Source organism: Pseudopodoces humilis, chromosome 1 (assembly GCF_049639895.1).
Source record: "Pseudopodoces humilis isolate 2021_Gansu_Grassland_sample_001 chromosome 1, ASM4963989v1, whole genome shotgun sequence".
NCBI lineage: Eukaryota > Metazoa > Chordata > Aves > Passeriformes > Paridae > Pseudopodoces > Pseudopodoces humilis.
In genome coordinates this window covers 67,588,648-67,611,758 of record NC_142200.1, presented here as the reverse complement: position 1 = coordinate 67,611,758, position 23,111 = coordinate 67,588,648, and positions in this window count along the sequence as shown.

Sequence of the window (23,111 nt, the reverse complement as noted above, 5' to 3'; positions counted from 1 at the left end):
ATGTGGATTTCCTCTAAATATTGAACAGATTATCATATAGTGTATATTCACCTGTGACTAAGAATAATCCCTCAAAATTTTCTTCACAGGGTTTTTGCCATAGAATTTAGGACTGTCACATATTCAAGGTAAGAGCTAGTTAGTCATTCACCTATGAATCAGAAACTATGTGCAAAAGTCCATCAATACATTTTTATGCACTTAAGTCATGTCTTTATTCTGAAGAGAGAAGTTGGTCAATTTGACATTGAAATGCAGGCTAGCACAAGTTCCAGTGTCATGTGCAATTAATAATTTACAGTTCCACTTCCAATAGCAGAAAATTGGTCAATTTAGCATTTGAATTAGGCCTTGGTGTATACAAACACATTTTTCTACTCTTAAACTAATGTTATGTTCCTAATTCTTCTGTTGTCATACAATATCAAGTATTTATGCATGCGCTGGGCAGGAGCATTCAAGAGTGTATTGCAAGTCATGAAATTTGTTTAACTGGTGATTTTAAAGCCTTGCTTCTTCATCATGCTACATCTATCTGAATTTTTAATACAAGGAGAATGAAAAATGAGAAAAAGGAAAAGATTAAGTCATGCTAAACACTTGTAGCTCAGAACCTCACTAAGTCTTTCAAAATGCCCCATGGGATAGGCAACTGAAAGTTCAAAAACCTTCACTGTCTGTATGCAGATGTGAAGCTGTTATGAAGCCATACAGTCTGAATCCATTGCTCTAATTTTTCTTTTATTTGTAGTGTTTCAAAGAATCACAAGATCACGGAATGGCTTGGGTTGGAAAGAACTATAAAATTTAGCTAGTTCCAATCCCCCTGCATAGGCAGGGACTCCTTCCTGATTTCTCAGCCCCCCCATCCAACCTGGCTTTGTCAAGGGACGGGGCATCCATAGCTTCTCTGGGAAACAGGTTCCAGTGCCTCACCAGCTTCACAGTAAAGAATTTCTTCCTGATCTAAGTCTGTTTTAGTTTAAAAGCATTCCCTCTTTTCCTAACATTGACCATGTAAATTCATTTCATAGAATTGAAGAATAAGCTGACTTGGAAGGGACCCATCAGCATCATCGAGTCCAACTCCTGGCCTTGCATAGGACATCCCAAGAACCCCACCATGTGCCCAAGAGCATTGTCCACATGCTTCTTGAACTCTGTCAGTCTGGTGCTGTGACCATTTCCCTGGGGAGCCTGTTCCAGTACCCAATCACCTGCTGGGTGAAAAACCTTTTTCTAATATCAGGTCTAAACCTCCTCTGACACAACGTCAGGTCATTCATTCAAGTTCTGTCACTGGTCACCACAAAGAAGAGATCAGTGTCTGTCTCTCCTCTTGCCCTCATGAGGATGTTGAAGACCACAATGAGTTCTGTCTCCCCTCATTCTCCTCTTCTCCAGGCTAAACAGACCAAGTGACCTCAACTGCTCCTCATTCAGCTCCCCCTCAAGGCCATTCACCATCCTCATGGCCCTCTTTTGGACACTCTCTAGTAACTTAATGTCTTTTTTATATTGTGGCTCCCAAAACTGCACAGAGGATGCGAAGTGAGGTTGCCCTAGTGCAGAGCAGAGTGGGACAATCCCCTCCCTTGCTCGGGTCTGATGCTGTGCCTGATGCCCCCCTGGACAGGGTTGGCCCTCATGGCTGCCAGGGCACTGCTGGCTCATGGCCAGCTTGTGGGTCTAAAGTCAACCAGAAACCCCAGGCCCCTTTCTGTGGCATTGTTTTCTAACATCTTGCTTCCCAGTCTGTCTGTACATCTAGGATTTCTCCATCCCAGGTGCAGAATTCAGCACTCTCTTTGGTGAACTTCGTATGATGGGTGATTGCCCAGTCCTCTAATTTGTTGAGGTCTCTCTGCAAGGTCTCTCTGCCTTGAGGAGTCTACAGCTCCTCCCAGTTTACTGTCATCAAGAATTCTAATTTTAGAAATCCATGGTGAACTAGGACTAATCTAGTCCAGTTAACCAGCTAAATTAGATGAAAGTTAAGGAAGAGGAAGCCAAGGTATTTTACTTGGGGGGTTGATGAATATTTTAAACCTCAATGAAGTACAACATCATAAAATCATTAATGATTTTATGCAATTAATGACCAATTAAATATTAAGAATTACCTTCTAAAATTAAAGTGCTGAGAAAACTCTTTGACAGCAGCTGTAACTAATTTTCACTGTTCCTCAGCAATTAGAAATAAAGCACAAAGTTTAGACTAGAACATTTAGAAATTAAGTGCTATTTGGGAGGCAGCAGCTGGTGGGTTTGGGGTACATTCCTTGACAGACCAGTTTGGTTTTCTTCCCCAGGAAACTATTTTATCAACTGCTGGGAAATGTTGTATAACTACTTAGTGAATCTAATGATTTAAAAATCTGCACTTAATAAAATTTAGGATGAAGTCTCACCTGTGGATTTTTTAAAACTTTAAATTGAAAAAAAATGCTGACTTTATTTCAGCAAAGCCTGTATTTAACTTCTGTAGGAAATTCATTAAATATTATACACAGAAGCTATATTATAGGATAATGCATCAATTCCATAATGCCAATAGTAAATATGTAAAGAAACAGATGCTAAGTGTCCTCAAAATATATCTAAATGCTTAGAGAAACCAGTGTGCTTGAATTAATTTCTTTAATGCCACTACTAGACTTAAAAGAAGACAATATCAAATGAGATATGAACACAGTAAAGAAATTTTTACAATGGAAAAAATGGAACTATGGGAGTCTGCTTATAACATGGACAATTTCATGTGTTTGTTTAACAAAGAAGAGATAGTTAGCAGGAATTATCTACAGTCGGAACACCTGCAAGAGATTATTTTTTGGAAGAGTAGAAAGAAGAGTCTCTAGAGAGAGAGTGCAAATAGTAAAAGGAAAGTATTGTATTATCGCCTTTGTTCCTCCAGATCATTTTTAAGCTATTAAAGATGAATTTTGACTATTGAACCAGCAAGATGCTCAGTCATCTCTAGAACAGAAGAAAGAATAAGCCATCTATGGCAGGCACAACTAGTTCAGTATTGTTTTAATTGCTCTGCTGTGACTATTCATGCAATGTATCCACCAAACTACTGAGCACCTAGATACTGGCTCAAGTTTCAAGAATAATTTTAGTAAAATATGTATAAAAAGAGAATTTACAAATATGCAAAAATACACACACACACACCACACACACAAACCTGCTCACTGTATTAAAAATTGACATTTATGCAGCATTTGAGCAGAAAAGGCTCTCAAATTAACAATCAATATCTACATCTTTGTAGATATCATATACATTTTTATGCTTCTGCCCTATAAGACCATAACTATTTGTTGGCATATACATATATATATATATATATATATATATATATGCATAAAAACACCCATATAAATGATGTGTGTTTATGTGTGTATGTATATGTTTCCATGTATATATCAACACATATGTTATATTTATAAAATTATGTAATGGCTTTTTAGAAGTTATTTTTAATAAATGTCATTATTTGATATATTAGATCATTTTTAATCACTCCAAAGTCCAAACAGTTAAGGGTGAGGTTTGATTGGTGAATAGCTATTTATTCTGTATTATGGAAAATTACATTTATTTTATCTGTAACCTGAATGCATACCCACAACTTTATCAAAGTTAGGAATACCAGGAGTGTCTCTGAGGTCTTCTCTTCTAAGTATTACAGCATGGAAATTTTCTATCACAGCTCAGATTGATTATGTAGTAAAAATTATATGCCTTTAAAAAGATCTGTTCAAAACATGTACTGATGCTGTTATCCATCACAAGAGGGGTTTTTTATAAATATTAAGATGCTATCCTGAATAAATGATCCTCATTACTTCAATTATATTAGCCAAAGTATTCAGAAATTGACCTTGGCTCAACTTTCCAGAACAATTATAAAAATCTAAGAATCAAAAAGGTTTTCACAGGTCATCTAATGATCTTTTGACGAGCCACTACATGACTTATAGCCAAAAATATTTAGAGGTTAATAAGGCAAAAAAGCACATTGGATTAAGGGGTTTCAAGATGACTTAAGACTTGGCACAGATCTGATTCTGAGCAAGTTAGAGATGAACATAACATTTCTTTTATCTTATTGTGACATTTGGAAGAGAAACAGTTGAAACAATCCTTAAAGTCCGGCTTCCCAGACTCGATCTGCTGATCTCCACTTATTCCACCTTTATTTGGGCTTGGATTTCTCCTGCAGTTTATTTCTCTAAGCACTTTCACTGATGCTTTACAACTTAAAATGGAATACGCATATGCCTCAGGCAGTTGGATGCCTGTAAAATCATTGGTTTGTCTGTGAAATGCACAGCTATGGAGAGAAAGACAGAAAAACAGTCATGATTAAAACCATCATTACAACTTTGTGTGTGTGTGTGTGTGTGTGTGTGTGTGTGCGTGTGTGTGTAAATGAGCTCGCATGGTCCTACCCTTAAACAGTTTCAAGACTGAAAAAAAATAAAAAGACGATTTTTGTTTGAGGTAATTGAAGTATTTGAAGACTGGTTTTTGGTCTCTTTTTGAAGACTGTTTTTGTTTTACAAGGTGTTTAGCATAGATTTTTTAAAATTTTTTTTAAACCTAGATTTACTTAAATGGTCTTTAAAATGCATTGTGTAGGATGCAGGAATATTTCTTAAGCAACTTTAATAGAAAGTAAAATATAACAAAAAAAATATTTTAAAATTTTATAGAACAATCAAGGCAGAAGGAAGGACTGCAAAATGCCATGGTATTTCTTGACCTGTGAGTCTTGTTTTTTTTTCCTGGCAATAACAACATCATTTGAAAAGTTTATAATTTCCAAATAAACAATTTCTGACCATTAGACATAATATATAGCATGAATACTGTCCTTTCACTGATGTCAGGCTATATTTTCAGCTGTTTTTTGGAGGATCCACATGATGCTTGCTGAACTAATTAAACTTTGTTTCCATAAAGTTGATGGTTTTTCTTATATAAGCAGGTATATGCACTAGACATTCCCAAACTTCTCAGATTTTATTGTTCAACATTTTGAATAATATTTTTCTTTCATTTTGAACAACAATTTTTCTTTTACCAATATTCGGCTTACATTGCAGATATAAATTGTGGAGCAAGGTTGTTTGAATTAATTACATTCTACTTTTCCCTAATGGAAAATGAATGTTATTTAGAAAGTTTCTTTATTCTTTTTTTATTCTCATGCAATTTTGTTGAATCTAGATTTAGCTAGGTGTTGTGCTCCATGTGTGTAGATTTGCATAATATCCATGATATGGATTTTTTTTTAACAGGTGCCAGGAACTTTTAACCAAAGTATTCATGCAGAAGAGTTTGAATGGGAGGGGAGCTCACAACAATATTGCACCTGGAACAGAGCAAAGTGTTTGTCTGACTGTTTACCTTGAACCATTCTGTTTCCTCTAGCACTAAAAATAATTTCCTACAGGTTAGTGTTTGCTATACATCTCAGGCAGAGAATGAACACGTAAAGGTATTCAGTTTCTCATGCTGTTTTCTAGAGAAGGAAGCAAAATAAGCTTCTCATGCTTGCAAATGGGATAGGGGACCAAGTGTGGGACAGTGTGCTGCCTCCACAGCATACATCCTAACTTCAGACATGCAGAATTCTCCAGGAGGAAACTGGGCAATAAGTAGATGGCCTTGCGAGCCATCTTCTGCCTTGTAGGAAGTTTTTGCAGGCAGCACAAAATGGTGTTCTAGTTCTCAGACTGGGTTCATTCATTTAAGCTTTTGTGCTGATTCTCTTCCATTTCTAAGCATTGTAAAAAAAAAATCCTCAGAAATATTCCACAAGGTTCATTAGCTGGATACCATATGGTTGGGTTTCTTACTAAATCCATTGCAATTGTTACTATCATTTTTTAGTGTTCCATAATTGTTTATTGCCCGAGATGGAATTTTTTCACACACATTTTCAGCCAGGAGACTTAAGTTTCCAGCAATTTGCTGATTAAGGGAAATTCTTTCCAAAATAAGGCAGCTGCAGGACTCAGTGCTTCAGAAATATCTCTCTGAAAATCTCTGTCAATTTACAACGTATGCACATCCTTAGAGAAACATAACTGATTGCTGGATTTCCTGTTTATAACAAGAAACACAGGGGTTTCTCAAACTGTCAGTTCCATTTTTAATTTTGCAATTTTGTGATTTCAAAATTTAGATATCAGCTGAAAGTTAAAAATTGTGTTCAGCAAAATAAAAATACAATTATTCAGACTATTGTATGTGTTTAAACATTACAGAATATCAGGGTTTAACCCCATCTGACAATTAAGCCCCATGCGGCTACTTGCTCTCTCCCCACCTCAAGAGGGACTGGGTGGAGAATTGGAAAAGTAAGAGAGAAAACTTAGGTTTAATAGGTTTAATGGGCAATAGTACATAAAGGAAAGCAAAAGCAATGCACACAAGGCAAGCAAAACAAGGATTCCATTCACTGCTTCTTGTGGGCAAGCAGGTCTTCAGCCAGCTCTAAGAAAGCAGATCTCCATCACAGGTACAGTGACTTTGGAAGAAAAATGCCAACACTCTGAACATCCTCCCTTCCTTCTTCTCCCAGAAGTATATGCTGAGCATGATGGCATAGTTGGGTCAGTTGGGTTCAGCTATCCCAGCTGTGTGCCCTTTCAGCTCTTGTGCCACTCCCATCTTCCTCACTGGTGGGGTGGGGTGGGGTGGGGTAAGGAGCAGAAAAGGCTTTGACTGAGCCCTGCTCAGCAGTGACTAAAACTTCTTTGTATTATCAATGCTGTTTCCAACACAAATCCTGAAAATAGCTACATACCATGTACTGTGAAGAAAACTAACTCTACCCCAGCCAAAACAGCAGAAAAAATTAACACAATTTTGAAGTATACTTCACCTTTATTTGTTCCCCTCCATCTTAGTGGTGCATTGTGCATCACTTCAAAGCTATGACATTACTAATTTAAAGTTTGGAAACAGTCTTCTGCAATTAAAAACAAGAGTTAGCCGGAAAAGGAGGTATATGTATAGAATATCAAACTGCATGCTCTAAAAGCTCTCTGTTCTGAAACAAACGAACAAAAATATACACAGAATAAGCAGACAATTATGGTCAGTATTTAGAGAAAATGTTTTATTTCTATAGCTCATTCATAGAGTGCATTGACAAGAATTGACTCATTACTAATTTGAGTGCACCTCAAAAGTTGTTTCAAAATTGCCTATGCTATGTAGCTATGCTTTAGCATTAGCACTCAATAAAGATATAATATCTCAGAGTCATTTACTCAAATGAATATGTGCAATATTTTTAGAAATACTAATGATGCAGTTTGGGATCTGTATATGAAAACTCAAGGTGGAAGCACAATTCAGTTCAGTGGAAGATTTTTTTTGCCCAGCAGTTAAACCACTGACTGCTGTTTTGGCCATCTCTGCTTTAAACTAGGTTGGATCAATATGAAGTACAAACCCCAGCTTTAAAAAGAGTCTCCCTGACGAGCATCTATATTAAAGTAGGTGATTCCTTTAAAACTGCAAATCAAAAAGCCAATGTGAAAAATAATTTTTTAAGATGTCTCTTTCAAAGTGCTGTAAGATCCCAAGGCCTGATTATCAGTTGGAGGGGCAGTTTCAGAGAAACAAGTCTGTGTATGATACAGCTCTCTTGATTTTGTCGTGGAATTGTACCAAGGTGCATACAGGAGCTTTTATATGTTTTCATTCAATTTTCTCTGTTGCTGATTATCAAAATTTAGTGGTGAGTGTTTCCGAGAGTTTTTTTGAAAAATCATATATTTTTTGGTCAAGAAAAATGATATCTCCTAAGGCAAAATGGAAAATTGTCATCTTTGAATTAGCTTGCAAGGTAGGAATTTTACCACTTCTTAAATTTTTAAGGGAAATTACTTAAGACCTTAAATTGCTAGGGCTATTCCACAGAAATTAGGTTAGCATCAGAATTACTACATGCACATCAGACAATTAATGTAATGTGAGGAAATATTTTGGGTTGGGTAAGTTATAAACCTGAGCTACAATTATTGTTGGGGCAAGGTAGTTTTGAAATGAGCTCACAGACCTTGACGATTAAGTGACTTCTTTAAATGTCTGAATTTTAATAAGTATTATTTGACTGAACTAACATTAGCAGTCCTATGATTTCACTGGCAGAAGAACTTGATTGGTGATAAATTTGGATCTTTATTTAAGAACCCCTAGTTTCATCTGATTAGCAAAGTGTACCTATCCAAACTGGCTTGTATAAAATTTTGACTTTGAAAAAAATTGAAATAAAGCCATGTAATCTAATAAAGTGGTTGGTTTTCTCTTGATAATTTATCATTTTAAACTGTGTTAATATTAGTTTGCAATAAAACCACTCTAAGTGTACCATCATCTCAGCTCTCTCTCTGTCCTTTTGAATCCTTTCTCCTTTTATTTCTGTCCTCTTTTTACTTTTTTTGTTTATCTTAAATATTTATAATGACTGCACAGGCTACACTTAAACCTTTAAAAGACCCTAATCTAGAGATCAAGAAATTAATAGAGGTGATTGGTAAACAGTGTGATTTAATTATTATGTTGTACATATGTCTTCTGGTACTCCTGCCTTTTCCACCTTGATCTGTGGAAGACCATGTTGAATCAATCAAATAGAGACATTAAGAAAAAGACATATATATTTGTTATTAATAAAATTATAATGCATTGTCATTTGTATGGACCTGGCTTTCATATAGCATAACAAATAACCTTCCTGAGTATATATTGGAGAGAAACATTTGGAAACAAGGTGTCATTGACTGTCATTGCAGTGAATTTTTAGTCTGAATTTCTAGAGAATTTCTAGTCTGCATAGGAAAAATGAGACCACTTGAACTCTGGATGGAAAAAATATTTCCAGATGTTATATGAAGTCACATGTATCTTTTTTTCTAAGATGGACATAAAATTAAGTGGAAAAACACTGGGGTTTTTCAATAAATTATTTAGATTATGGATAAACACATATAATCGCTTTCTGATATTTAGCAGAAAGTTTTAAAATCCAGAAGGATATATGATTTGTGGTAGATGAGGATGTCTGAAAATGGACTTGACTGTTTTTTAATAATTGACTGTTTTTTAATAATTTATTTTCTGTGTGAGAGTCATGTCATGAAAATTTGCACTTATGTGCACACGCAGCCTCCACATGAATCCTGAGTCCTGAACTTTTGCTTAATAGGGCATTTGAGACTTACTGGCCTGTTAATACACTCTTTTTCACTTTCTATTTTGTGGGATTAGATTAACTGTCTAGAGCTTAAGGAAAATGAGAATTGACGCAAAGCTTTACCTGTCTGCAAGAAAAATAATTTTAAATGAATATGGAGGTCAGTGGAAAATTACTAATTTTATGCTCCAGTTACTTTTATTATTCAAATGTAGTACCTATGCTTCTGCAGCTATATAAGAAGGAAAAAAGTGGATATCCATTTTTCTTCCAAAGCTGTTTGACTTCTTTCTAATAACTGCAATCTTTGTTTTAGATGTAAATTAAAATTGAGTTCTCTTGTTATATATAGCTTAGATTCTTACTCTCAGGCAATGCTATGCACTGCACTTTTCTCTGCAGTGCTTAGACAGACACTTCAGAGACTTAAATTTATTGTCACTATTCATATAATTTTGCATGGTTAAGTGTGAGAGGTGTAGAATAAAGAGCCTTAAATAAGACACGTCACCCAAAAAGAAGATAAAACCACTCCCTTCATAGCAAAGATACGGATGGCAGATCTGGGAAGGGATAATCTGGGAGTATCCAGTTTGCCCTGATTTTGTGATATGACACACACATCCTGTGGTAACATATACTCCTTCATGGGACACCATTAAGAGGGCTTCCCTTGGTGTCATGACTGGTGTAAAGAGTAACCAGAAAAAAGAGGAACATGCTTGGGAAAAGGCAACATGGAAGGAGGAGTTTTCTGCAGTCAGAGTTTTGATTCCCATGCAGTGAGGTAGGGCTGGATCTAGCCTGGAGATTAAAAGAGGCAATCAGTAGGCCAGAAGAGAAACACAGAAGGGGTTTTCTATGATAAATGAAGTGAGGGAGATGGATCAGTATAAATACTGATTCCTCAGTATTTGTCACTATTGCATGATTATCCAGACTTCAGATATGTCTTGATTAGTTACCAAGAGGAGTCAAAAGCCTAGCTACAGACAACCCAATTAAAACTCATAAGTGGACAAATGTGCTACCAGGTAATGCCTAACCTATCTGAAAACCTCTTTAGCTTTGAGAAGCCTGCTTTTGTGGAACGAGAGAGCACATTATCTGCATGCTAAATATGCTTAATGAGATGTTTCAACTGTAAATACCACACTTGACACAAGAGAAAACTATTATAGACTATTAGTTAATCTGCTTCTCCTTTGTCATAAAACGATTGCAGTTGTCAATGAGCAGCAATGTTCAAAACAACTCAGTATTAAGGTACATTAATGTTACATGATAATCTTCAATGATCTTTAAAGGTAATTTTCAATATCAAAAAGCAGAAGGTTGAACTCATTAGGTGTATTCTGTATGCTTCACTTCTATGACAGATTCAGTGAGTAAAAGAAAGGTATTTAAGTAACCCTTCTGATAATCAGAGTTCCTGCAAAGAAGCTGAGATTTGACCTTTAAAACTATATACTGATTATTGTGTTTGTCAGTTTATTTTGGTGATACACAGAAGCCAATGCTTTCCCATCTTTCTTCTGCCAGGATTCCATTCTTCACCTTTTGTTTCACAACATACTCTATGTCCTGATTTCCTTTTCCTGAGAAAGAGCAAATTACTTAAAAGACTTATTTACAAGCATATAATTTCAGCAATGCTCTATTTGTATGTGTTAAATATCAAGCTCACAGTTAAAGTATATTGGAGTACAAAGAATGCTTTTTAAAAATAGGATTTAAGCTGGTTCTTTAAAAAGCACTCAGGTGCTTTGCTATATTTGAAGACTTTTCTATGTCAGGGTTGTAGGAATCAATCTGCAGTTAAATCTTTCCTCTTGCTCATAAAGGTATTGTGAAAAGAAATGCCAATATTCCCTGGCCACCTTTGTGCACCTGCTAGATGACCCAAATTCATAATACTCCAAGTGAGAGAGCCATTATATAAGATGCTGCTTTCAGAGAAGTGGCAAACACTACTTTCTTGTAGTATTCTTGTATTTCTCTGACCTTACGTTTGGAAATATTTACTTGAAATTAATATGAATTTATTTCTCCTTGCAGTATGAACAGATAAGGAGGATTTGGCCATCAATTTGTAATAAAAGTTACAAATAAAGGATAAGGATAAATTTCTTTTCTGGATTACAAAGGTTTTAACCAGTTCCTATGCATAATAATATTACTCTTCACCTTCTAGATAATTCACTTTAGTGACAGCCAGAATATCCATTGTTGTCACAGCCTGCCTCTGATTTAAAAAGTGTAGCAACACAATGCAAAATGCTTAATAACTATTTAAGAAGGCAAAAATACCTTCAAACACACTCTCCAAACTTCACCTTTCTGAAATGGACAAGAGGAGTAACTTCCAAATGCTTAAAGATCCTATGCTATCTATCAGTCATGGAAAGTTCAACCCCAATGAACTTCAGCTATTTTTAATTCAGTGATCAACTATGGGGCCAGAGCAATTCTTCAGCTAATGAGATTCTGGTTCTATTAGTACATTCCAAAGCTTTGTTAGTCGGTATTCAGAGATCAGATACTAAATATGAAGCAAGAACTCTCAAAATGAAGTCCTAAACTACACCTCCTTACTTGGAAATATTCTGTAAAGAATTAAATGAGCATTCACTTGTTCTATATTCATTGTGGCTGATTATTACCTTTACCTCCTTGTATTATGGCCAGATTTGTGAAAGACATACATTTACTGGCTTTTTTTGTTATGTTATGGCCAGTGTCTTGCTTTTCTATTTTAAGTTAATGCACATGCTGGATTTCATATCCTTGGTCACAGAAAAAAGCCATATTATGTTAGGTAACACAGAAACAAAAAATACAAGGAGAAATTTTCAAGTCTTTAATTTTACTATTTCTCTTGCAAATCTCTTTCATAAGAGAGAAAAAGTTATATGAAGATTTTAGGTAGAATATTAAATATAAATGACAAAAGCAAAAACTAAAGCAAACAAAATAATGGGATGAAAAAATATAAGAAAATTATACATGTGGGTTCACCCTGGCAGGATGCCAGGTACCCACCAAGACCACTCTCCTGCTTAACTGGGCAGGGGAGAGAAAATATAAGGAAAGTCTCATGGGTCAAGATAAAGGCAGGGAAGGATCACTCACCAGTTATGTCACAGGCAAAACAGACTCAGCTGGGCAAAATTAGTTTAACATATTGCAAATCAAAGCAGAGTAGGGTGATTGGAAATAAAATCCAAATCTTAAAACCCCTTTTTCCTGATCTCAATATCATTCTGTGCTTTCTGTCCCTCCCCCTCCACTGTAGCACACAGGGACAGGGAATAGGGTCTGTGGTCAGTCCATCACACGTTGTCTCTGCCCCTCCTTCCCTCTCAGGGAGAGAACTCGTCACATTCCTTACCTGGCCCGGTATGGGCTCCCTCCCATGGGAACATGAATGTGTGTGTTTTTGCCAGGGGTTGCATTTTTTCCCAAACTGCTCCAGAATGGCTCCCTTCCATGCGCTGCAGTCCTTTAGGAACAGGCTGTTTCAGTCTGGGTCCCCCTTGCAGTCACACGTCCTGCCACCAAACCTGCTCCAGCATGGACTCCTTGTTGCACCAGTCCACAGGTCCTGCCAGGCACCTGATCCAGCACAGGCTGCCCACTGGGTCACAGCTGCCTCCAGGCATCTACCTGCACTAGTATGAGGCCATCCCTCCATTGGCTGCAGGGGGATCTCTGCTTCCCTGTCTACCTCCATGGACCACACCATGGTCTTCACTGTGGACTGCATGGAACCTCAGCTCCAGCTCCTGGACCACCACCTCCCCCTACGTCTCTACCAACCCTGACATCTGCCTGGCTGATTCTCTCATACATTTTCGCTCCTTTCTGTCTCTTCTGCAGGAGTTTGGTGTCTTTCCCCTGTCCTGAATACATTATCCTGGAGGTGTTACTCCCATTGCTGATGGGTGTGTCCCTGGCCAGTGGCAGGTGCTTTTTGGAGCCAGCTGGCATTGACTCAGTTGAACATGGGGGAAGCTCCTGACAGCTTTTCATACCTGCACAATTAATTCCAGATCTATTTTCTAGTGTGGTATGTCCATTTTATTTTTTTGCAAAGAATAATAAAAAAAAAATATATATTGTATGCTTAAGAAATATCATCTGCAAAATGAAAAATAAAACCATTTTAAGAGGTTATTTTTGCTTTTGTTTTAAGCTTAGAAGATCACGCTATGAAATTGTTCTGTTAGGAACAAAAATGGATTTCTCTCTGTTACCTGTACAAATATGAATTGCTCTCCTGGAGATCTGCCAAACAACCTGGAAATAATTTGAACAACCAGTGATCCATGTTGAGTGATCTTTACCTCCTCACTCTCTGCCTGCTTTTGTTCTTGGTTTGCATTTTTTCTTTAATCAGATGGTTGCTTCTTGAATAAAGAAGTATGACTAATTGTTTAAAAAATATTTTAAACATATCTTGAAGTACTCCATTATGACAAGCTATGTCAATGCTGCAATGCTTCACTACCTACTCTCCTGTTTTGTTAATGACAAGTGAAATGTTAATGACAAAGTGAAATTTGTTAAATGAGCTACAGTGTTGAATGCAATGCGAAGGGTGCTTGATGCACAATTCTCACTAATGATTTTTAAAAAAAAGAGTGGCTCATTTCCTGTATTATGTTAATACTAATATTTTCAGCCTTTCTGCTCCTATGTAAACATTAGCTCTTAATCCATAGAAGAACCTTGGGAGGCAGTTTTACCTTTTTATTCTACTGAAAACTTGCAAGTCCAGAGTTTGATCCATAATAAATATGGCCTGAATTTAAAAGGTCTTCAGCACAAAGGATCATCTGTCACTAGAAGTGGATTGCTATTCGTAAATTCAGGTAATTTTATTGGAATTCCCAAGTATGGATTTAGAAGTACATGTTCCCTCTGGAGAGGGGAAGGAAGAAAAGCAGCCCAAATATCTGAATATAAATATTTGAATTCACTTCATGCCTAGATTCTGCTTAGACCTTAGAGCTCCATATATTTCCAACTTAATGTTTAAAAATCATTCCTTCACCATAAGTGAAAACTGAGAGTGAATAAATAGTTGCACTTTATATTTTTTTGGTGTTAGTAACCACATAGCATGGATCAGTATCCAAAACAAAAAAAAAAATCATTTGTCCATTTTTCAGAAATGGCTAGAGATTGTCATTGTTCTGAGAAATAATATTTTGATTTTAATGGAGGGAATTATGAGAGAAGAGTGAAATGGTTGGCAGTGAAACCCAGTAGATCATTATAGCTTCTAACCATGTAGCACCTGTAGAAGCCCAGAAAATAAGGGGTTAAGATGTATGTCTCAAGCGCCAACAGCCATCAAGTCACCAAGGATATGAGAGAACCTGCAGTGCAAACACACCAGCCTGTGACTGGTAAAGGGGCCATATTGTAGCATAATGTGGAAGCACTTCTTTTTTCAAGAATTCTTCAGAGTGTCTCCCAGCAGAAATGATGGCTCTGGACCAGTTAAATCAAAAATTAAATTAACTTTTTTTTGTTTGTTTTAAGCATTCTTTACCTTAGTTCTTCACTGAGTTCCTGAAAACCATCAATCTCTTGGTAGAAGAGTACAGGTGTCAATGCTCTTAGTGGAAGTGGTCCAGCAGACTCCCACCACTTGTCCAAATCCATACTGACAATTTTGCATGAGATTATCAGGTTGATACTAATTTTAGCAGCAGAATGTGGGTGTCAAAAGAATTGAGAGTGGAAGCTTCTAGGATGAGCAAGGTGGGGCTGACTGTCAATGTCAGATGATGGGAAAAATCATGCTTGGTAGAGAGTTAATAGTAATCAGACATCTGATTAAGGAGAGAAATAATTATAGAGAGAACTGATTAAGGGAAAGGAAGCCAGCACTCATCAAGGATAGCACGAGAGACAAGATACTAGAAGATGCCTAAACTGCCAAAAGAAATGTGGGTGTAATTGTCTCTTCTAGCTTCAAGAAATATTGATTAGGGAAAGTGCAGTACAGAGTGAGTGTTTGGGAAAACTGAAAACTTAGCTAGATAAAAAAAACCTGAAAACTGAGCAAGATAAAACCTAAGGGGCAAAATATGGCAGAGAGCTTTCTGAAACAGAGCAGTATTTGAGAAATGCACAGCAGGTAAGGCTGGACATAGAGACAAGCAAGCACAACCTGGCAAAGCAGAGCAGAGTGGAGGGTGGAAAAAACATCCCATCCCAGCACAGAAGAAATGAAAGGGTCTAGCTGGAAGAGCAAGAAATTAGTCTTGAAAGTACCCTCTTAAGAGTACAGAGAAAGGGAGGTGTTTGTTTCATGTAAGGTTATGATTTAAAGTGTTGGTCACTAACTACATAGGTCTGTAGAAGTAGAGGCCCTTTATTGCCTGATCAGTTGTTTCCAAATGAAAAGTTTTTAATTAATGTGATAAAAAATGAAAAAAATGTACATTTTTAACTTTTTCCTTTTAGCTTCAATTTTATTCCCTAGATAAATGCCCAGCACTTTAATGGAATATGGTGACAATGCGTCTCAGAGCAAGAAAGCTGTTTACTTTTCTAATTATGTATTATGAAAGCATTTTCTCATGATGGGAGGGTAAACACACTCTTTAATTACTTTAAATTCCTATGAAAATTGACTCTACTCTGCTACCCATTACTTTGCCTTCTTTTTTTCCTCTTCTACATGTCTCTAAGTATTGCTGATAACAATTTATCATTTATTACAATACTTTGTCAAATTTTATTCTGTGGAGTTTTTTCCTTTTTTTTGTTGTGGTTATGCTGATTTTAATACGCTTGGTTGGTTATAATAGTCATTTATAACAGTATAATATAACTATGTCCATTTATTTTGATGTGCAATCTTTTGGGGAGTATTAAACAAACTACTAATGATGAATGTCTTCAAAATAGAGAATACAGAAACCAAGTATGCAAAGAGCATTACATTTGCTACTGTAATTCAAAGACTGTGTTCATCCCTCTCTTCCACTGATGTAAATCAGAAATGGCTTCATTTTAGTCCATACATATCTTTTTATTTTTACATATATATATATGTATATATTTACACAGTGATAACTTATTATAAAGAACATGCAGATCTTACCTTTATTCTCCATTAATTTGTACTGCATAGTGAGGTGTTAATTTTGTTCTAAGATCTACTGCAATTATAATGTCTTACAGTGAAAAATACTGCACAAAGTTTGGAAACAAATTAATATGAATTCTTCTTTTGATTTTTGTGAATTCAGGAAAATGTTGTCCTTTTTTTCCTCCCTCATTTTTGTATGATATTCTACGCAAGACAACCATACCAGTGTCCTGTAGGGGAAAAAAACCAGATCTGCTTTTGGGGTATAGAATCGTAAAAGGAGAGTAGGAGAGTTCTCTCTCTTCTGCTCAAGTCCGAGGTTTGGAAAGCCATGCCACCTATCTAAGCTATTCCATTCCTGGCCATTCTATGTGCCACACCTCTTCACTTGCCGAAACACAGTCTCATGTTATAGTGTTTTGCACTGGATCCTGAATAATAAGGCTCTTCTAGTTTTGGGGTTGTTTTATCTTCAAGTCTTGCTTTAATACATAAAATGATGATGAAGGAACTGGAAATAGAGGCTTCCATCAAAGTTGAAATTTGGTTTCAGTAGCAAAGTTTATTTTCCTTGTTGTATGCAAAGCAAGTTCTTGGTGGTTCAACTTTTCTGCTTCCATGCTAAATTAAGCACAGCAAATAATTCCTCTTCAACTTCTCTCTTTGCCTTTGAGCCTCTACAGCTACAGCTATTCAGCCTGGATACCTAAAAAGCAGTAGATACCACTACAGAGGCTGGACCTCATTGCTTCTGATTTTATGTAGTTAAAGTAGGAACTATTTCAAATTAAGCTCTTGTGGATCCTGATGTGTTGGTTTTCTATCCAAAGACACTTAGTACGGAGAATACATATATGAGGTTTGCACCTGTTGGCAATATCACATTAAAATATGGTTTATGAGGTACCAAAGCATGGTTTATGATCAATGTGTTTCCAATTGAAAGTGAGAAATGGCCTGTATAAAAGACATAGACCAAGAATATGAACAATTAAAGACAAATCTTAAAACACCATCAGAAGTATTCAGTGCTCTTGTAGAGTTTTGAGTGTGTCTGGATTTCAAGAGTAGACAATTTTGTATCATGTGCAAATTGTGTATCATGTGCCAGTACAAGGCAATGACATTGCTAATTTTCAGAGTAAACTAATATAGCAGTTTAACATGCTATATATTTATATGTTGTTTGCCTACAGAAAATTCTTCTTTGACAGAAACATACAGAGACAGGATAATTTGCAGTTTAAACAAAGGTGTGTAAATACATGTATTTTTTAGTCAATTATTCTTCCTATTTTATCAAAACAAAAATTTCACTGAAACATATGTAAACTTTAATGCACCTACTGGTTTTTTCCCTTAAGTTATGGTGACTATTTAAAAAAATGGCAGAATATTTATATTTCATTTAAAAAGGTATTAATAAAAGGATTTCTTCATTATTGTTGTGTATGGAGGGAAAATTTGGCTATACAGCGTGTTTTTTATCTAAGTTTTGGACAACAGCAAGTAAAATCCTCCAATGCATGTATTTGATTTCCTTGACAGAGAGAAGCAAATGTGCTTATTAACTCTAATAACTCTGTGAATCTTTAAAGCTGTCATATCAGTCTGGATGTACGGCTGGATGTAGATAGCAGAACTTTGACTCAACATGTCACTTCTTGTCTTGCCAAGTTTGAGAAATGTGAGCAATGAGACTAGAAAAATGAAATATTGCTTGACAGCAGCCAGGTTTCCAGACTGAGGAATCCTACTGTAAAGGTACCTTGACAAAAAGTGTGTCACTCTTAGGACCTTTCAGATTAGTGGAGTGATGCAGCTTTATTATCAGCCATTGTTCAATTCATCATAAAAGTCTTACTGCCACTGCACCTTTTGTGAGAAAAGGGCTATATAAAAGCATACTGTATTCCAATCTAATTCACACAATGGCTTTCTTGGTAATTAAGATCCAAGTGGTGTTAAATTTCTAGGGATTTGTATGAATCAAATGATTTAAAATGGCTACATTAAAACAGTTGGTGTCACTGCTTAAGAAGAGGAGTGGAAGGGATCTTTGAAAAGTAATAAGATTTATTTAGAGACTCAATTTATTTCTAAGTGACTACCCCAAATTGATCTGAAAAAAATAAATGGAAAGATGATCTTTATAACTTTTCAGCTGATGGCAGTATGTCTTTTAAATCCACCATTAAAAGCCTGTTCAGTGGCCATAAATATAAGCCCAGAGAACAGAGTTTGCAATAAAATACTTGGTGTTGCACAAAGATAGGAATTTCACAATTAAAATTGGTTTATGCATGCTTTAGATCTTTTGAGGGAAAGTATTCACTCTGTCCCTTATTGCCTATTCTGTAACCAAGAATATTCATGGATGCTTCTGTACAGAGGACCTGACCAGAATAATGTTCAAAACAATGATGTGAAGGCCAAAATCCACCATCCTCCCTAGCATCCATACTGCCTAGTTTCATAAACTCCTCACAGAAACCAAGACTCTGACTGGCATACTGGAAGAAGGGAGAAGACTTGTCTCCTACCACTTAAAGTCTTTATGACATGAAGACATATGTAGCAAAGCTCTCATTTGAGGAGTATAAACTCTCTAATATTCTTCAGAAATGTATACATGAGATAGTATATTCAACCCAAAACCAATCCTTTTGAAAACTACAAGAGAACTGATCATACAGTTTTGTCATTGTTTGTTTCTGTCCTCCATGCACTCTTCCCTTAGGTATTATTATGTACTGATAAAATCCTCCTGAGCCTTCTTTTTTCCAGCTTGAATGGTCCCAGCTCTCTCAGTCTCTCCTCATAGGACAGCTTCTCCAATTCCTAAGACATTTTAGTGGCCTTTTGCTGGACTCTCTCCAGTATGTCCACCTCTTTGTTGTACTGAGTAGCCCAGAAGTAGTCTCACTAACCCAGGTATGGTGTCACCAGAGCTGAAGAGTGGTGAAGAATTGTCTCCCTCGCCAGCCAGCAGCAGTCTTCTTGATGAAGTCCAAGATACTCGTGGTCTTTCTTGCTGTAAGGGAATACTTGCATTATCTTTTCAGAATTGTCAGGCTCTCTGATAAATGAATTCTCTAATAAACTGAAAATACAGAGCTTTTGATTTTAGGTCCAATGATTGTGTTATTTTGTAGTTGGAGAGCTATGTGGAATTCTTTTAATTTTTATTTTTGTTTGCTTTGATTTTTAAACTCTAGGAGTATATGTCCACTCCCTCATATTTAGAGATGTCTCAGCCTTATCATAGCCACCTCATTCTCCTAAAGAGTAAGTCACTTCTATTAAGTTTGATATCCTTTTGTACAAACTAGCTCCCTAGGCTTTTGTGCTGTCCACTGTATCGCTGTGCTTCTTAACAGCCATTCTTATGGTGCTCTAGTGAAACCTACACCATCTGGCATTCTTTCCAGGCCTCTCTATTCCTTCAAAGATATTTTCATTAGGAAACATTGAAAAAGAGAAATTACTTTTCTTGGGTTACTGACTCACCAACTAACCTTGACCAAAATTACACTTAAGCTTATGTTACAACCTCTCAAACCACTCCTCCCCTCCTGTCACAGCCAACAAATCACAGTCAGCAGAAGAAAAGCTGGCTGACTGCTCAGTCCTTTTAATGCAAAGTGGGATTCTGAAGAGCAAAAGTATCAACCTAATAATTACAACTAACTGGCCAGCCTTTCCCGTAAGCCAGCTAAATCCATATGACCTTCTCTTCCATCAGTGTTGCTGCTGAGAAAAGCAATCTTCAGCAGTGCGGAGATGGTAAATTTCCCACTAGTTCCTGTCTGTTCTGCCCTTTGGTTAGTTTAAGTAGATGGTGGTGGCATGATGATTGTGTTCCTAGCTCATCTGCCTAAAATTCAGGGTCCCAAATCAAATAAGAATTCAGCTCCCTTCTCTTCACACTTCTGCATTCTCATCCAAACACACCCCCAACAGTCTAAAATCTCTCTAGATGTCACTAGAGGAGGAATTTACTGGTGTCCTACTTGAGATGTAATCACACTGCCTTGTATTTAGCTAGGATGAATAATGGATAATGAAGTAGCACAGCCACCACTAGAGAGAGCTCTGATACTAGAATTATGATCAAGCCCTGTTTTATCTAAGTTCCTATTGCAGCGTTCAGGGGCAGTTGCTTGAATGGATGGAGTGTCAAAAAGGGAAGAGCAATACAAAATAGAAGGAACTGCAGTGTGTTAGGGAAGATTTTAGACTCAATATTATTGGACTGTGATTGGTCTACAGAAAGGAGAGGGTGTTTTTCTAGTTTGGCCTCTTTCCACTTTAATTCAGAAGTATTTTGACATTCCACTTCCAATACTTATTGCTGCTCAGCCGCTCTGCTTCATGGTTTATGACTTAATATTGCTTTCAAGAGAATATAGGATTAAAATAGAATACTGGAATTTAGGGCGAAAAATGTGATTTATGAATCATGCCATTTATTGTTGCTTAGGTACTTCAGTAAAATTTATGCAATTTTGACAACTAAGCACATCCATATAGTTTGACTATTCAAATGGAATATATCTTTGAGCAGCGAAATTATATTCTTCTTTCATTAACACCAGAAAATAAATATACTGCATACCAACACTATCAAATGGGGACTAACAATGCTTGAATAAGTAAGGCACAGAGGCAATTCCATTGTTTTTATAAATACTACAGGAAAGGTACCATAATTTGGTCAGTATTCCTCTAATAGCCTCTTAAATGTTATTCCAACACAATGTAGGGATAAGGCCAACATGGCAGCTGTGTGAACAGTGTAAGTAAAACAAGGATGAAATACCCTGTGACATAATGACAAAGAGGAAGCCAGTGTTCAAAGCCTGTATTTGAAAACCATATTCAGCCTCCATTAATTCCATGTGCTCCAGAAGAACATAATTCCTCAGATTTGGATCAATCATCCCAGCCAGAAAGTATGACAGCTTCAGAATGTCTTTATCTTTGTTCCTAGTTGCTTATTTGAGACTTATTTTTCAAAATACACCTAACCTTCTTCATTAATTTTGTTCTGTGAGACTCTGAAAACAGACACTACCCTTCCACTTTCAACAATAAAGTGACAGTGCTTCAAATTTCTTTCCAAGAGACCTTCTTTCACCCTTCTTTGTAGGAGTAACCAGCAAACACAGATAGTCTGCCCACCACTTCATCACCTCTTTCGCCCAGCTTGGTCTGTCTGGATCACTTCCAGGGATGGGGAATTCACAGCCTGTCCCAGTGTCTCACCACCCTCACAGTAAAGGATTTCTTCCTAATATCTAATCCAAACCTACCTTCTTTCTGTTTAAATCAATTACTTATTGTCCTATTGTTGCCAGAACACATCACTATCACTATGTAAGCCTGCAAAATGGCCCTCTATAGCTCTTCAGCAGGCCCCTTTTAGGTACTGGAAGGGTCCTGTAAGGTGTCTCTGGAGCTTTCTCTCCTCAGGGCTGAACCACCTCAAATCTTTCAGCCCGTCTTCACTGGACAGGTGTTCTAGTCCTACAATCATTTTTGGGTACCTTCTCTATATTCATTCCAACAGGTCCATGTTATTCTTATCATTGGGGCTCCAGAGCTGGATGCAGTAGTCCAGGTAAAGAAAGTCTCATGAGAACAGAGTAGAGGGGGAAAATCCCCTCCCTTGTCCTGCTAGCCACAGTGCTTTGGACATGCCAGTGGCCTGGTTTGGACAACCCTGGCCATGTTTAGCCTTCTGGGCTGCAAGTGCACATTGAAGCTCATGTTGAGCTTTTTGTCAGCCAACACTCCCAAGTCCGTCTCCTCAAGGCTACTCTCAATCCATTCTCTGCTCCAGCACTATTTGTGCTCAGGATTGCCCAGACCCAAGTGCACTTGGTCTGTTGAATTTCATGAGGTTTGAATGGACCCATCTCTTAACCCTTTCAAGGTCCCTCTGGATAGCATCTCTTCTCTCCAGTGGGCTGACCACACCACAGAGTTTGATGTAATGGTCACACTTTCTGAGGGTACACTCAATCCCACTGTTCTTGTCACTGACAAAAAAGTTAAACACCACTGGTCACATCACCTACCACCTGAGGAATGCCACTCATCAGGGAATGCAATTCAGATTTGTTGGAGTGGTGGTGGGAGGGAGTCTATAATAATTTTTTAGGACCCTGTAGAAGCCAAGAAGATAAAGGGCTAATATGTGGGTTTCAAACAGTGTTTACTTGATGGCTGTGGAGCCAGCCAAGGGTTGTCAGTAACAATCTCTTTGCCTCACTTTGCTGACAAAAGGAAAGAAATGGATGCCACATGTTGTGGAATCATGGAATCATAGAATCATTTAGGTTGGAAAATACTTCAGAATCATCAAGTCCAACCTTCAATTAGCACTACTGCTATGTCAAATCTTGATTATAGTATAGTTTTTTGGTGTTCAAGACCTTCTCAACTCCTATAGCCTGGTGGAAGGTGAAATAGATGAGGCCACTGTGAGGTAGATGCACAGATAGTTTGAAGGATTATGGAATGATCCAAATTTTGCGAACAGCTCAGAAAGCTCAGTGTGAAGAAAAGGGGGGAACAGTCAGAAGGGTGTCAGTGGTATATTTGAATTAATCTTTTCCCCTCAAATACATCCTCATTTTAACCAAAGATATTTTGGAAACCTGAAATAACTAAGTTTGCTTACTATCTGAAGAACTGAGTGTATGGAAAGAGGGGAGAGATGACATCTGACAGTGCTCCAGTTGAGCACTGCCCACAAAGTGGGCA